We start from the raw sequence: 15,864 nt of genomic DNA, 5'->3' as shown, positions 1-15,864 counted from the left end.
AGAAGGAGGAGCCAGGAATCTACAGGCCTGTCAGCCTCACCTCCATCCCTGGCAAGGTGATGGAACAGCTCCTCCTGGAGGTCATCGCTAAGCATCTGAAGGACAAGAAGGTGATCAGGAGTAGTCAGCACGGATTCACCAAAGGGAAATCATGCTTGACCAATCTGATAGCCTTCTATGACGGAATGACTGGCTGGGTAGATGAGGAGAGAGCAGTGGATGTTGTCTACCTGGACTTCAGCAAGGCTTTTGACACTGTCTCCCATCACATCCTTCTAGGTAAGCTCAGGAAGTGTGGGCTAGACGAGTGGACAGTGAGGTGGCTTGAGAACTGGCTGGATGGCCAAGCTCAGAGGGTTGTGGTGAATGGCGCAGAGTCAAGTTGGAGGCCTGTGGCTAGTGGTGTCCCCCAGGGGTCAGTCCTGGGTCCAGTCTTGTTCAAGGCATTCCTCAGTGACCTGGAGGAAGGGACAGAGTGCACCCTCAGCAAGTTTGCTGATGATACTAAACTGGGGGGAGAGGCTAACACACCAGAAGACTGTGCTGCCATTCCGAGGGACCTGGACAGGCTGGAGAGGTGGGCGGAGAGGAACCTCCTGAAGTTCAACAAAGGCAAGTGCAAGGTCCTGCACCTAGGCAGGAATAATCCCATGCAGCAGTACAGGCTGGGGGTTGACCTGCTGGAAAGTAGCTCTGCAGAGGAGGACCTGGGAGTGCTGGTGGACAACAAGTTAAACATGAGCCAGCAGTGTGCCCTTGTGGCCAAGAAGGCCAATGGGATCCTGGGGTGCATTAGGCGGAGTGTTGCCAGCAGGTCGAGGGAGGTGATCCTGCCCCTCTCCTCAGCCCTGGGGAGGCCTCCCCTGGAGTACTGTGTCCAGTTCTGGGCTCCCCAGTACAAGAGAGACATGGCACTCCTGGAGAGAGTCCAGCGGAGGGCTACCAAGATGATTAGAGGGCTGGAGCACCTCTCCTAGGAAGAAAGACTGCAAGAGCTGGGCCTGTTGAGCCTGGAGAAGAGAAGATTGAGAGGCGATCTCATCAACGTGTACAAGTATCTGAAGGGGGAGTGTCAAGAGGATGAGGCCAGTCTCTTCTCTGTGGTGCCCAGCAACAGGACAAGAGGCAATGGGCAGAAACTGAACCACAGGAAGTTCCATCTGAACCTGAGAAAAATCTTCTTGACTGTGAGGGTGACAGAGCACTGGAACAGGTTGCCCAGAGAGGTGGTGGAGTCTCCTTCCTTGGAGATATTCAAAACCCGTCTGGATGCGATCCTGGGAAATATGCTCTAGGTGACCCTGCTTGAGCAGGGAGGGTGGACTAGATGATCTCCAGAGGTCCCTTCCGACCTCAACGATTCTGTGATTCTGTGATTCTGCTGCCTGCGACGCCGCTGCCGCAGGGAGGTGCTCAGGAGGCTCCAGAGTTCCTGTGCTGCCTCGTGGCCCGGGCAGAGCCCCCCGCCGGCCCGAGACGGGGCACCAGCGGCCAGGCTCCCGCCGGAGCACCACGAGCCACCGCTGCCGGCCCCTAAAGGCAGCCGCCGGCGGGGGCAGCGGTGGTGGCGGCGGCAGCCCCAGCGGGGCCCGGCCCGGGCAGGCGGCGGCCGCGGGGGCTGCAGCAGGCAGCGGCGGCGGCAGGGCCGGGGCAGGAGCCGCGGGGCAGAAAAGCAGGGGCTGCATTGGCCGGGAATCGAACCCGGGTCTCCCGCGTGGCGGGCGAGAATTCTCCCCCTGAACCACCAATGCCACGGCCGGGGCTCCCCCGCGGCCCCACCGCCCCCCGCAGCGCCCCCGCCGGCGCCTCCGCGGCCCCCGCCCGGCCGGGGCCCGGCCGCCCCCGCAGGCAGCTGCCTTTTGGGGCTGGCAGCGGTGCTTGGCCGCAGTTGTGGCTGCTGCGGGAGCCCAAAGCGCCGAGGGCCTTGGTGTTCGCAGGGGCGCGCGAGCTTGGCCAGGGCCCTCGTGATGCCCTGTTAACTCTGGAGCCTAACGAGAACGCCCTGAAGTGCCACGATGCCTCAGGTAGCCAAGCTGGCGCTCTCGTGGCTTGCGCCCCCGGAATCAGAGCAGGCTGCTCGGCTCCTTCCCTTGGGGGCTGCCCGCCAGCGGTGGCCAGCCCCGCGGCTGCCAGGCTCCCCGCGCCAGCGCCGCCAGGGCCCGTGGCACCCCGGGGTCGACTTTGTGACAGACGCTGCAGTTCTGGGTCAGGCCTTTTCCTGGCCTTGCTTCTTGTCTTGCTCAGCGCCCCGGGCGCAGCAGGAGAGGCGAAGCCCCGGCTGCAGCGGCTGCCGCGGGAGGGCAGGGCAGCACCTGGCCCGGGCGCCGCGGCCCGGAGGCGCTGGAGTCGCTCGCCCCGGGGCGCGCGGGGCGCCCGCATCTGCGCCGGGGCCGCGGCCAAGTGCCGGCAGGGAGGGCAGCCGGGCCCCGGCCCTGCGCGGGGACAGCAGCCGGCAGCCAGGGGTGCGGGGGCGGCGGGGCCGCGGGGGAGCCCCGGCCGCGGCATTGGTGGTTCAGGGGGAGAATTCTCGCCCGCCACGCGGGAGACCCGGGTTCGATTCCCGGCCAATGCAGCCCCTGCTTTTCTGCCCCGCGGCTCCTGCCCCGGCCCTGCCGCCGCCGCTGCCTGCTGCAGCCCCCGCGGCCGCCGCCTGCCCGGGCCGGGCCCCGCTGGGGCTGCCGCCGCCACCACCGCTGCCCCCGCCGGCGGCTGCCTTTAGGGGCCGGCAGCGGAGGCAGGGAGTCCCTGTCCCCCCCCCGCTCCCAACACCCCTACCGCCCCGTCCCGCCCCATCCTCGACCACCTGGGTCTCACGCCGGGAGGAGGCAGAAGGCCCGTTCGACCGCGGCCGCGACGGCGGGGTCTGCGCCCGGCTCTCCGCCAGCAGCCTGGGAGGGAGCAGCAGCGCAAACGCAGCCCCGGGGGCACCGGACGGCCCCTCGCCCCGGCCGCTTCCAGCCGCGGCTCAGGAGGAGCCGCGCGGCAAGGGAAAGGCCCGGCCCAGAGCGGCCCTTTCCGCGGCACAGGCGACCTCGGGAGCCCAAGGGCCCCGCCGCGCTGGCACGGGCCGGCTGCGGGCGGCGGGACGGTCGCAGCCGCCTGCAGCCGCCGCGACAAGGGCCCAACCAGACGGCTTCGAAGCCGCGGGCTCGGAGACGAGGACGGCTCCTTCTGCGCTCCTTGAGCGCAGCCAACAGAGGCAGCGAACAGACGCAGCAGTTAGCGCAGCAGTTTGCGCAGAAGGGCGCCAGAAGGCAAAGAAGGTGCCTCTCCATTTTGCACAGTGGTGTGTCCTTCCCCGGGGCATGGCCGTGACACGCCGCAGAGCACGTTCCCCCGTGGCTGCTGGAGGTGCTGCATCGGCTGTGTCTGAGGCTTCAACGCAGACAGACCCTCCGACAGCAGATGCAGCTCTGCAGGTGTCAGGCTGCAGGCAGTGCCTGGGGCCTCTGCGTGGGGCCTGGGCTGACAGTCAGCTCTCCTGCGTGAGGTGTGCTGTGCTTGACCAGTTGCGTCACCAGATAAAGGAGCTACGGGAGGAGGTTAGTAGGCTGCGTAGCATCCGAGAGGATGAGCGGGAGATTGACAGGGCGTTCTCGGAGACTGTTCAGCTCCGGGAGTCCCCTGCCCCCACTGCAGCGGAGTTGTCGGAGGGCTCAGCACCGTGTGTAAAGGTGCATCATAACGCTGTTGAAGAGGGCTGGAAGCTGGTGACCTCTCGTAGAAGGAGAAAGGCTCTTGCTCCTCCTCAAGACTTACCCTTGAAGGACAAGTTTAGTGCCCTGCAAGCCGAGGAGAGGCTGGGCATGGCTCCAAGGGAGGCAACTGGCCGGGCAGACCCTGTGCCGTGCAGGAACCCCCGGAAGAAGCGGCGAGTGATTGTTGTGGGTGACTGCCTGCTGCAGGGGACAGAGGCACCTCTCTGCCGACCTGACCTCTTGCCCAGAGAGGTTTGCTGCCTGCCAGGGGCTCGAATAAGAGATGTCGTGGAAAGACTGCCAAGGCTTGTCCATGCATCGGACTACTACCCTCTGCTGATCTTCCATGTGGGTGCTAATGACGCAAAAGGCAAACTGGAAAGCATCAAACAGGACTTCAGAGCTCTGGGAACGGTGGTGAAGGGTCTGGGAGCCCGGGTCGTTTTCTCCTCAATCTTGCCTGTGAGGGGGAAGGATGGGAGGAGGAGTAGACGAGTTTTCCAAGTTAACAACTGGCTGCGCCGCTGGTGTTGGCAACAGGGCTTTGGTTTCTATGACCGTGGGACCCTGTTTGAAGATCAACAGCTGATGGGGAGCCACCTTAAGGATCCACCTTACCAAGCGGGGCACGTGCGTCTTTGCCAACAGATTGGCCAGCCTGGTAAGGAGGGCTTTAAACTAGGCAAGATGGGGGAAGGGGAGTGGTGTAGTGGCAGGAGAGTCAGTAAAACACCGCTCAAGTCAGGATGCCTCCAGCGGGTGCATACAGCCAGGGGAGACAGCATGCAACATGGCTATGGAGGATCCTCTTGCGCCTCTTCTGGGAAGCTTGCATGCTTGGCTGGCTCTCTGGAATGCCTGTATAGCAATGCACGCAGCATGGGGAATCAGCAGGAAGAGTTAGAGCTCTGTGTGCGGTCGCAGGGCCATGATCTCATTGCAGTGACAGAGACATGGTGGGATAGCTCACATGACTGGGATGCTGTCATGGATGGCTAGGTGCTTTTTAGGAAAGACAGGCCAGGAAGGCGAGGTGGTGGAGTTGCTCTTTATGGGAGGGAGCAACTAGAATGTATGGAGCTCTGCCTCGGGGTGGATGAAGAGCAAGTGGAGAGCCTGTGGGTAAGGATTAAAGGGCAGGGTAACATGGGTGACACGGTGGTGGGGGTTTACTACAGGCCACCTGACCAGGAGGAAGTCATCGATGAGGCCTTCTACCGACAGCTGGAAGTAGCCTCACGATCACGGGCCCTGGTTCTCATGGGAGACTTCAACCACCCTGACATCTGTTGGCAAGACAGCACAGCTAGGCACAAACAGTCAAAGAGGTTCCTGCAGAGGATTGATGATAATTTCTTGACTCAGGTGGTGGAGACGCCAACGAGGAGAGGTGCAATGCTAGACCTTGTCCTAACGAACAAAGAAGGTCTAGTTGGAGAGGTGAAGGTTGGGGGCAGCCTTGGCTGCAGTGACCATGAGATGGTGGAGTTCAGGATCCTACGAGGAGGGAGCAGGGCAATGAGTAGGATTGCAACGCTGGACTTCAGGAGAGCTAACTTTGGCCTCTTGAGGGACCTACTTAGGGGAATCTCATGGGGTAGGGCCCTGGGGGGAAGAGGGGTCCAAGAAAGCTGGTTAATATTCAAGCATCACCTCCTCCAGGCTCAAGAGCAGTGCATCCCTCTGAGAAAGAAGTCGAGCAAAGCGGGCAGGAGACCTGCCTGGATGAGCAAGGAACTCCTGGCCAAACTCCAGCAGAAGAAGGAAGTACACAGAATGTGGAAAAGGGGACAGGCCACTTGGGGGGAATACAGGGACGTTGTCAGAGTGTGCAGGGATGCGACAAGGAAGGCTAAGGCCCAGTTGGAATTAAATCTGGCAAGGACAACAAGAAGGGGTTCTTCAAATACATCAATAGCAAAAGGAAGACTAGGGAACACGTGGGCCCGCTGCTGAATGGGGCGGGTGCCCTGGTGACGAAGGATACAGAGAAGGCAGAGTTATTGAATGCCTTCTTTGCTTCAGTCTTCACTGCTAAGGCCAGTCCTCAGGAATTCCAGACCTTGGAGACAAGAGAGGAAGTCTGGAGAAAGGAAGACTCTCCCTTGGTTGAAGAGGATCAGGTTAGAGATCTTTTGTCCAAACTTGACATCCATAAATCCACGGGCCCCGATGGGATGCACCCACGAGTGCTGAGGGAGCTGGCGGATGTTATCGCTAGGCCACTCTCCATCATCTTGGAAAGGTCCTGGAGATCAGGAGAGGTGCCTGAGGACTGGAAGAAAGCCAATGTCACCCCAGTCTTCCAAAAGGGCAAGAAGGAGGAGCCAGGAATCTACAGGCCTGTCAGCCTCACCTCCATCCCTGGCAAGGTGATGGAACAGCTCCTCCTGGAGGTCATCGCTAAGCATCTGAAGGACAAGAAGGTGATCAGGAGTAGTCAGCACGGATTCACCAAAGGGAAATCATGCTTGACCAATCTGATAGCCTTCTATGACGGAATGACTGGCTGGGTAGATGAGGAGAGAGCAGTGGATGTTGTCTACCTGGACTTCAGCAAGGCTTTTGACACTGTCTCCCATCACATCCTTCTAGGTAAGCTCAGGAAGTGTGGGCTAGACGAGTGGACAGTGAGGTGGCTTGAGAACTGGCTGGATGGCCAAGCTCAGAGGGTTGTGGTGAATGGCGCAGAGTCAAGTTGGAGGCCTGTGGCTAGTGGTGTCCCCCAGGGGTCAGTCCTGGGTCCAGTCTTGTTCAAGGCATTCCTCAGTGACCTGGAGGAAGGGACAGAGTGCACCCTCAGCAAGTTTGCTGATGATACTAAACTGGGGGGAGAGGCTAACACACCAGAAGACTGTGCTGCCATTCCGAGGGACCTGGACAGGCTGGAGAGGTGGGCGGAGAGGAACCTCCTGAAGTTCAACAAAGGCAAGTGCAAGGTCCTGCACCTAGGCAGGAATAATCCCATGCAGCAGTACAGGCTGGGGGTTGACCTGCTGGAAAGTAGCTCTGCAGAGGAGGACCTGGGAGTGCTGGTGGACAACAAGTTAAACATGAGCCAGCAGTGTGCCCTTGTGGCCAAGAAGGCCAATGGGATCCTGGGGTGCATTAGGCGGAGTGTTGCCAGCAGGTCGAGGGAGGTGATCCTGCCCCTCTCCTCAGCCCTGGGGAGGCCTCCCCTGGAGTACTGTGTCCAGTTCTGGGCTCCCCAGTACAAGAGAGACATGGCACTCCTGGAGAGAGTCCAGCGGAGGGCTACCAAGATGATTAGAGGGCTGGAGCACCTCTCCTAGGAAGAAAGACTGCAAGAGCTGGGCCTGTTGAGCCTGGAGAAGAGAAGATTGAGAGGCGATCTCATCAACGTGTACAAGTATCTGAAGGGGGAGTGTCAAGAGGATGAGGCCAGTCTCTTCTCTGTGGTGCCCAGCAACAGGACAAGAGGCAATGGGCAGAAACTGAACCACAGGAAGTTCCATCTGAACCTGAGAAAAATCTTCTTGACTGTGAGGGTGACAGAGCACTGGAACAGGTTGCCCAGAGAGGTGGTGGAGTCTCCTTCCTTGGAGATATTCAAAACCCGTCTGGATGCGATCCTGGGAAATATGCTCTAGGTGACCCTGCTTGAGCAGGGAGGGTGGACTAGATGATCTCCAGAGGTCCCTTCCGACCTCAACGATTCTGTGATTCTGTGATTCTGCTGCCTGCGACGCCGCTGCCGCAGGGAGGTGCTCAGGAGGCTCCAGAGTTCCTGTGCTGCCTCGTGGCCCGGGCAGAGCCCCCCGCCGGCCCGAGACGGGGCACCAGCGGCCAGGCACCCGCCGGAGCACCACGAGCCACCGCTGCCGGCCCCTAAAGGCAGCCGCCGGCGGGGGCAGCGGTGGTGGCGGCGGCAGCCCCAGCGGGGCCCGGCCCGGGCAGGCGGCGGCCGCGGGGGCTGCAGCAGGCGGCGGCGGCGGCAGGGCCGGGGCAGGAGCCGCGGGGCAGAAAAGCAGGGGCTGCATTGGCCGGGAATCGAACCCGGGTCTCCCGCGTGGCGGGCGAGAATTCTCCCCCTGAACCACCAATGCCGCGGCCGGGGCTCCCCCGCGGCCCCGCCGCCCCCGCACCCCTGGCTGCCGGCTGCTGTCCCCGCGCAGGGCCGGGGCCCGGCTGCCCTCCCTGCCGGCACTTGGCCGCGGCCCCGGCGCAGATGCGGGCGCCCCGCGCGCCCCGGGGCGAGCGACTCCAGCGCCTCCGGGCCGCGGCGCCCGGGCCAGGTCCTGCCCTGCCCTCCCGCGGCAGCCGCTGCAGCCGGGGCTTCGCCTCTCCTGCTGCGCCCGGGGCGCTGAGCAAGACAAGAAGCAAGGCCAGGAAAAGGCCTGACCCAGAACTGCAGCGTCTGTCACAAAGTCGACCCCGGGGTGCCACGGGCCCTGGCGGCGCTGGCGCGGGGAGCCTGGCAGCCGCGGGGCTGGCCACCGCTGGCGGGCAGCCCCCAAGGGAAGGAGCCGAGCAGCCTGCTCTGATTCCGGGGGCGCAAGCCACGAGAGCGCCAGCTTGGCTACCTGAGGCATCGTGGCACTTCAGGGCGTTCTCGTTAGGCTCCAGAGTTAACAGGGCATCACGAGGGCCCTGGCCAAGCTCGCGCGCCCCTGCGAACACCAAGGCCCTCGGCGCTTTGGGCTCCCGCAGCAGCCACAACTGCGGCCAAGCACCGCTGCCAGCCCCAAAAGGCAGCTGCCTGCGGGGGCGGCCGGGCCCCGGCCGGGCGGGGGCCGCGGAGGCGCCGGCGGGGGCACTGCGGGGGGCGGCGGGGCCGCGGGGGAGCCCCGGCTGCGGCATTGGTGGTTCAGGGGGAGAATTCTCGCCCGCCACGCGGGAGACCCGGGTTCGATTCCCGGCCAATGCAGCCCCTGCTTTTCTGCCCCGCGGCTCCTGCCCCGGCCCTGCCGCCGCCGCTGCCTGCTGCAGCCCCCGCGGCCGCCGCCTGCCCGGGCCGGGCCCCGCTGGGGCTGCCGCCGCCACCACCGCTGCCCCCGCCGGCGGCTGCCTTTAGGGGCCGGCAGCGGAGGCAGGGAGTCCCTGTCCCCCCCCCCCGCTCCCAACACCCCTACCGCCCCGTCCCGCCCCATCCTCGGCCGCCTGGGTCTCACGCCGGGAGGAGGCAGAAGGCCCGCTCGACCGCGGCCGCGACGGCGGGGTCTGCGCCCGGCTCTCCGCCAGCAGCCTGGGAGGGAGCAGCAGCGCAAACGCAGCCCCGGGGGCACCGGACGGCCCCTCGCCCCGGCCGCTTCCAGCCGCGGCTCAGGAGGAGCCGCGCGGCAAGGGAAAGGCCCGGCCCAGAGCGGCCCTTTCCGCGGCACAGGCGACCTCGGGAGCCCAAGGGCCCCGCCGCGCTGGCACGGGCCGGCTGCGGGCGGCGGGACGGTCGCAGCCGCCTGCAGCCGCCGCGACAAGGGCCCAACCAGACGGCTTCGAAGCCGCGGGCTCGGAGACGAGGACGGCTCCTTCTGCGCTCCTTGAGCGCAGCCAACAGAGGCAGCGAACAGACGCAGCAGTTAGCGCAGCAGTTTGCGCAGAAGGGCGCCAGAAGGCAAAGAAGGTGCCTCTCCATTTTGCACAGTGGTGTGTCCTTCCCCGGGGCATGGCCGTGACACGCCGCAGAGCACGTTCCCCCGTGGCTGCTGGAGGTGCTGCATCGGCTGTGTCTGAGGCTTCAACGCAGACAGACCCTCCGACAGCAGATGCAGCTCTGCAGGTGTCAGGCTGCAGGCAGTGCCTGGGGCCTCTGCGTGGGGCCTGGGCTGACAGTCAGCTCTCCTGCGTGAGGTGTGCTGTGCTTGACCAGTTGCGTCACCAGATAAAGGAGCTACGGGAGGAGGTTAGTAGGCTGCGTAGCATCCGAGAGGATGAGCGGGAGATTGACAGGGCGTTCTCGGAGACTGTTCAGCTCCGGGAGTCCCCTGCCCCCACTGCAGCGGAGTTGTCGGAGGGCTCAGCACCGTGTGTAAAGGTGCATCATAACGCTGTTGAAGAGGGCTGGAAGCTGGTGACCTCTCGTAGAAGGAGAAAGGCTCTTGCTCCTCCTCAAGACTTACCCTTGAAGGACAAGTTTAGTGCCCTGCAAGCCGAGGAGAGGCTGGGCATGGCTCCAAGGGAGGCAACTGGCCGGGCAGACCCTGTGCCGTGCAGGAACCCCCGGAAGAAGCGGCGAGTGATTGTTGTGGGTGACTGCCTGCTGCAGGGGACAGAGGCACCTCTCTGCCGACCTGACCTCTTGCCCAGAGAGGTTTGCTGCCTGCCAGGGGCTCGAATAAGAGATGTCGTGGAAAGACTGCCAAGGCTTGTCCATGCATCGGACTACTACCCTCTGCTGATCTTCCATGTGGGTGCTAATGACGCAAAAGGCAAACTGGAAAGCATCAAACAGGACTTCAGAGCTCTGGGAACGGTGGTGAAGGGTCTGGGAGCCCGGGTCGTTTTCTCCTCAATCTTGCCTGTGAGGGGGAAGGATGGGAGGAGGAGTAGACGAGTTTTCCAAGTTAACAACTGGCTGCGCCGCTGGTGTTGGCAACAGGGCTTTGGTTTCTATGACCGTGGGACCCTGTTTGAAGATCAACAGCTGATGGGGAGCCACCTTAAGGATCCACCTTACCAAGCGGGGCACGTGCGTCTTTGCCAACAGATTGGCCAGCCTGGTAAGGAGGGCTTTAAACTAGGCAAGATGGGGGAAGGGGAGTGGTGTAGTGGCAGGAGAGTCAGTAAAACACCGCTCAAGTCAGGATGCCTCCAGCGGGTGCATACAGCCAGGGGAGACAGCATGCAACATGGCTATGGAGGATCCTCTTGCGCCTCTTCTGGGAAGCTTGCATGCTTGGCTGGCTCTCTGGAATGCCTGTATAGCAATGCACGCAGCATGGGGAATCAGCAGGAAGAGTTAGAGCTCTGTGTGCGGTCGCAGGGCCATGATCTCATTGCAGTGACAGAGACATGGTGGGATAGCTCACATGACTGGGATGCTGTCATGGATGGCTAGGTGCTTTTTAGGAAAGACAGGCCAGGAAGGCGAGGTGGTGGAGTTGCTCTTTATGGGAGGGAGCAACTAGAATGTATGGAGCTCTGCCTCGGGGTGGATGAAGAGCAAGTGGAGAGCCTGTGGGTAAGGATTAAAGGGCAGGGTAACATGGGTGACACGGTGGTGGGGGTTTACTACAGGCCACCTGACCAGGAGGAAGTCATCGATGAGGCCTTCTACCGACAGCTGGAAGTAGCCTCACGATCACGGGCCCTGGTTCTCATGGGAGACTTCAACCACCCTGACATCTGTTGGCAAGACAGCACAGCTAGGCACAAACAGTCAAAGAGGTTCCTGCAGAGGATTGATGATAATTTCTTGACTCAGGTGGTGGAGACGCCAACGAGGAGAGGTGCAATGCTAGACCTTGTCCTAACGAACAAAGAAGGTCTAGTTGGAGAGGTGAAGGTTGGGGGCAGCCTTGGCTGCAGTGACCATGAGATGGTGGAGTTCAGGATCCTACGAGGAGGGAGCAGGGCAATGAGTAGGATTGCAACGCTGGACTTCAGGAGAGCTAACTTTGGCCTCTTGAGGGACCTACTTAGGGGAATCTCATGGGGTAGGGCCCTGGGGGGAAGAGGGGTCCAAGAAAGCTGGTTAATATTCAAGCATCACCTCCTCCAGGCTCAAGAGCAGTGCATCCCTCTGAGAAAGAAGTCGAGCAAAGCGGGCAGGAGACCTGCCTGGATGAGCAAGGAACTCCTGGCCAAACTCCAGCAGAAGAAGGAAGTACACAGAATGTGGAAAAGGGGACAGGCCACTTGGGGGGAATACAGGGACGTTGTCAGAGTGTGCAGGGATGCGACAAGGAAGGCTAAGGCCCAGTTGGAATTAAATCTGGCAAGGACAACAAGAAGGGGTTCTTCAAATACATCAATAGCAAAAGGAAGACTAGGGAACACGTGGGCCCGCTGCTGAATGGGGCGGGTGCCCTGGTGACGAAGGATACAGAGAAGGCAGAGTTATTGAATGCCTTCTTTGCTTCAGTCTTCACTGCTAAGGCCAGTCCTCAGGAATTCCAGACCTTGGAGACAAGAGAGGAAGTCTGGAGAAAGGAAGACTCTCCCTTGGTTGAAGAGGATCAGGTTAGAGATCTTTTGTCCAAACTTGACATCCATAAATCCACGGGCCCCGATGGGATGCACCCACGAGTGCTGAGGGAGCTGGCGGATGTTATCGCTAGGCCACTCTCCATCATCTTGGAAAGGTCCTGGAGATCAGGAGAGGTGCCTGAGGACTGGAAGAAAGCCAATGTCACCCCAGTCTTCCAAAAGGGTAAGAAGGACGAGCCAGGAAACTAAAGGCCTGTCAGCCTCACCTCCTGCACCCCTGGCTGCCGGCTCCTGTCCCCGCGCAGGGCCGGGGCCCGGCTGCCCTCCCTGCCGGCACTTGGCCGCGGCCCCGGCGCAGATGCGGGCACCCCGCGCGCCCCGGGGCGAGCGACTCCAGCGCCTCTGGGCCGCGGCGCCCGGGCCAGGTCCTGCCCTGCCCTCCCGCGGCAGCCGCTGCAGCCGGGGCTTCGCCTCTCCTGCTGCGCCCGGGGCGCTGAGCAAGACAAGAAGCAAGGCCAGGAAAAGGCCTGACCCAGAACTGCAGCGTCTGTCACAAAGTCGACCCCGGGGTGCCACGGGCCCTGGCGGCGCTGGCGCGGGGAGCCTGGCAGCCGCGGGGCTGGCCACCGCTGGCGGGCAGCCCCCAAGGGAAGGAGCCGAGCAGCCTGCTCTGATTCCGGGGGCGCAAGCCACGAGAGCGCCAGCTTGGCTACCTGAGGCATCGTGGCACTTCAGGGCGTTCTCGTTAGGCTCCAGAGTTAACAGGGCATCACGAGGGCCCTGGCCAAGCTCGCGCGCCCCTGCGAACACCAAGGCCCTCGGCGCTTTGGGCTCTCCCGCAGCAGCCACAACTGCGGCCAAGCACCGCTGCCAGCCCCAAAAGGCAGCTGCCTGCGGGGGCGGCCGGGCCCCGGCCGGGCGGGGGCCGCGGAGGCGCCGGCGGGGGCGCTGCGGGGGGCGGTGGGGCCGCGGGGGAGCCCCGGCCGTGGCATTGGTGGTTCAGGGGGAGAATTCTCGCCCGCCACGCGGGAGACCCGGGTTCGATTCCCGGCCAATGCAGCCCCTGCTTTTCTGCCCCGCGGCTCCTGCCCCGGCCCTGCCGCCGCCGCCGCCTGCTGCAGCCCCCGCGGCCGCCGCCTGCCCGGGCCGGGCCCCGCTGGGGCTGCCGCCGCCACCACCGCTGCCCCCGCCGGCGGCTGCCTTTAGGGGCCGGCAGCGGTGGCTCGTGGTGCTCCGGCGGGTGCCTGGCCGCTGGTGCCCCGTCTCGGGCCGGCGGGGGGCTCTGCCCGGGCCACGAGGCAGCACAGGAACTCTGGAGCCTCCTGAGCACCTCCCTGCGGCAGCGGCGTCGCAGGCAGCAGAATCACAGAATCACAGAATCGTTGAGGTTGGAAGGGACCTCTGGAGATCATCTAGTCCACCCTCCCTGCTCAAGCAGGGTCACCTAGAGCATATTTCCCAGGATCGCATCCAGACGGGTTTTGAATATCTCCAAGGAAGGAGACTCCACCACCTCTCTGGGCAACCTGTTCCAGTGCTCTGTCACCCTCACAGTCAAGAAGATTTTTCTCAGGTTCAGATGGAACTTCCTGTGGTTCAGTTTCTGCCCATTGCCTCTTGTCCTGTTGCTGGGCACCACAGAGAAGAGACTGGCCTCATCCTCTTGACACTCCCCCTTCAGATACTTGTACACGTTGATGAGATCGCCTCTCAATCTTCTCTTCTCCAGGCTCAACAGGCCCAGCTCTTGCAGTCTTTCTTCCTAGGAGAGGTGCTCCAGCCCTCTAATCATCTTGGTAGCCCTCCGCTGGACTCTCTCCAGGAGTGCCATGTCTCTCTTGTACTGGGGAGCCCAGAACTGGACACAGTACTCCAGGGGAGGCCTCCCCAGGGCTGAGGAGAGGGGCAGGATCACCTCCCTCGACCTGCTGGCAACACTCCGCCTAATGCACCCCAGGATCCCATTGGCCTTCTTGGCCACAAGGGCACACTGCTGGCTCATGTTTAACTTGTTGTCCACCAGCACTCCCAGGTCCTCCTCTGCAGAGCTACTTTCCAGCAGGTCAACCCCCAGCCTGTACTGCTGCATGGGATTATTCCTGCCTAGGTGCAGGACCTTGCACTTGCCTTTGTTGAACTTCAGGAGGTTCCTCTCCGCCCACCTCTCCAGCCTGTCCAGGTCCCTCGGAATGGCAGCACAGTCTTCTGGTGTGTTAGCCTCTCCCCCCAGTTTAGTATCATCAGCAAACTTGCTGAGGGTGCACTCTGTCCCTTCCTCCAGGTCACTGAGGAATGCCTTGAACAAGACTGGACCCAGGACTGACCCCTGGGGGACACCACTAGCCACAGGCCTCCAACTTGACTCTGCGCCATTCACCACAACCCTCTGAGCTTGGCCATCCAGCCAGTTCTCAAGCCACCTCACTGTCCACTCGTCTAGCCCACACTTCCTGAGCTTACCTAGAAGGATGTGATGGGAGACAGTGTCAAAAGCCTTGCTGAAGTCCAGGTAGACAACATCCACTGCTCTCTCCTCATCTACCCAGCCAGTCATTCCGTCATAGAAGGCTATCAGATTGGTCAAGCATGATTTCCCTTTGGTGAATCCGTGCTGACTACTCCTGATCACCTTCTTGTCCTTCAGATGCTTAGCGATGACCTCCAGGAGGAGCTGTTCCATCACCTTGCCAGGGATGGAGGTGAGGCTGACAGGCCTGTAGATTCCTGGCTCCTCCTTCTTGCCCTTTTGGAAGACTGGGGTGACATTGGCTTTCTTCCAGTCCTCAGGCACCTCTCCTGATCTCCAGGACCTTTCCAAGATGATGGAGAGTGGCCTAGCGATAACATCCGCCAGCTCCCTCAGCACTCGTGGGTGCATCCCATCGGGGCCCGTGGATTTATGGATGTCAAGTTTGGACAAAAGATCTCTAACCTGATCCTCTTCAACCAAGGGAGAGTCTTCCTTTCTCCAGACTTCCTCTCTTGTCTCCAAGGTCTGGAATTCCTGAGGACTGGCCTTAGCAGTGAAGACTGAAGCAAAGAAGGCATTCAATAACTCTGCCTTCTCTGTATCCTTCGTCACCAGGGCACCCGCCCCATTCAGCAGCGGGCCCACGTGTTCCCTAGTCTTCCTTTTGCTATTGATGTATTTGAAGAACCCCTTCTTGTTGTCCTTGCCAGATTTAATTCCAACTGGGCCTTAGCCTTCCTTGTCGCATCCCTGCACACTCTGACAACGTCCCTGTATTCCCCCCAAGTGGCCTGTCCCCTTTTCCACATTCTGTGTACTTCCTTCTTCTGCTGGAGTTTGGCCAGGAGTTCCTTGCTCATCCAGGCAGGTCTCCTGCCCGCTTTGCTCGACTTCTTTCTCAGAGGGATGCACTGCTCTTGAGCCTGGAGGAGGTGATGCTTGAATATTAACCAGCTTTCTTGGACCCCTCTTCCCCCCAGGGCCCTACCCCATGAGATTCCCCTAAGTAGGTCCCACAAGAGGCCAAAGTTAGCTCTCCTGAAGTCCAGCGTTGCAATCCTACTCATTGCCCTGCTCCCTCCTCGTAGGATCCTGAACTCCACCATCTCATGGTCACTGCAGCCAAGGCTGCCCCCAACCTTCACCTCTCCAACTAGACCTTCTTTGTTCGTTAGGACAAGGTCTAGCATTGCACCTCTCCTCGTTGGCGTCTCCACCACCTGAGTCAAGAAATTATCATCAATCCTCTGCAGGAACCTCTTTGACTGTTTGTGCCTAGCTGTGCTGTCTTGCCAACAGATGTCAGGGTGGTTGAAGTCTCCCATGAGAACCAGGGCCCGTGATCGTGAGGCTACTTCCAGCTGTCGGTAGAAGGCCTCATCGATGACTTCCTCCTGGTCAGGTGGCCTGTAGTAAACCCCCACCACCGTGTCACCCATGTTACCCTGCCCTTTAATCCTTACCCACAGGCTCTCCACTTGCTCTTCATCCACCCCGAGGCAGAGCTCCATACATTCTAGTTGCTCCCTCCCATAAAGAGCAACTCCACCACCTCGCCTTCCTGGCCTGTCTTTCCTAAAAAGCACCTAG

The 15,864-nt window shown here is 61.6% G+C and overlaps 5 non-coding genes across 5 annotated transcripts; 3 read left to right on the top strand and 2 right to left on the bottom strand.

The window, feature by feature from the left end:
* Positions 1-1,680: 1,680 nt before the first annotated feature.
* On the bottom strand, positions 1,681-1,751 carry TRNAG-GCC (transfer RNA glycine (anticodon GCC)). The gene has a single exon. It is a non-coding gene; the product is annotated as a tRNA-Gly (tRNA).
* A 750-nt stretch (positions 1,752-2,501) lies between these two features.
* On the top strand, positions 2,502-2,572 carry TRNAG-GCC (transfer RNA glycine (anticodon GCC)). The gene has a single exon. It is a non-coding gene; the product is annotated as a tRNA-Gly (tRNA).
* Positions 2,573-7,694: 5,122 nt separating this feature from the next.
* On the bottom strand, positions 7,695-7,765 carry TRNAG-GCC (transfer RNA glycine (anticodon GCC)). The gene has a single exon. It is a non-coding gene; the product is annotated as a tRNA-Gly (tRNA).
* Positions 7,766-8,515: 750 nt separating this feature from the next.
* On the top strand, positions 8,516-8,586 carry TRNAG-GCC (transfer RNA glycine (anticodon GCC)). Its single transcript has one exon. It is a non-coding gene; the product is annotated as a tRNA-Gly (tRNA).
* Positions 8,587-12,792: 4,206 nt separating this feature from the next.
* TRNAG-GCC (transfer RNA glycine (anticodon GCC)) lies at positions 12,793-12,863 on the top strand. Its single transcript has one exon. It is a non-coding gene; the product is annotated as a tRNA-Gly (tRNA).
* The last annotated feature ends 3,001 nt before the right edge of the window (positions 12,864-15,864 follow it).

The sequence above is a fragment of the Struthio camelus genome, chromosome 10 (assembly GCF_040807025.1).
Source record: "Struthio camelus isolate bStrCam1 chromosome 10, bStrCam1.hap1, whole genome shotgun sequence".
Classification (NCBI taxonomy): Eukaryota; Metazoa; Chordata; class Aves; order Struthioniformes; family Struthionidae; genus Struthio; species Struthio camelus.
This window is presented reverse-complemented; position numbering and strand designations above follow the sequence as displayed.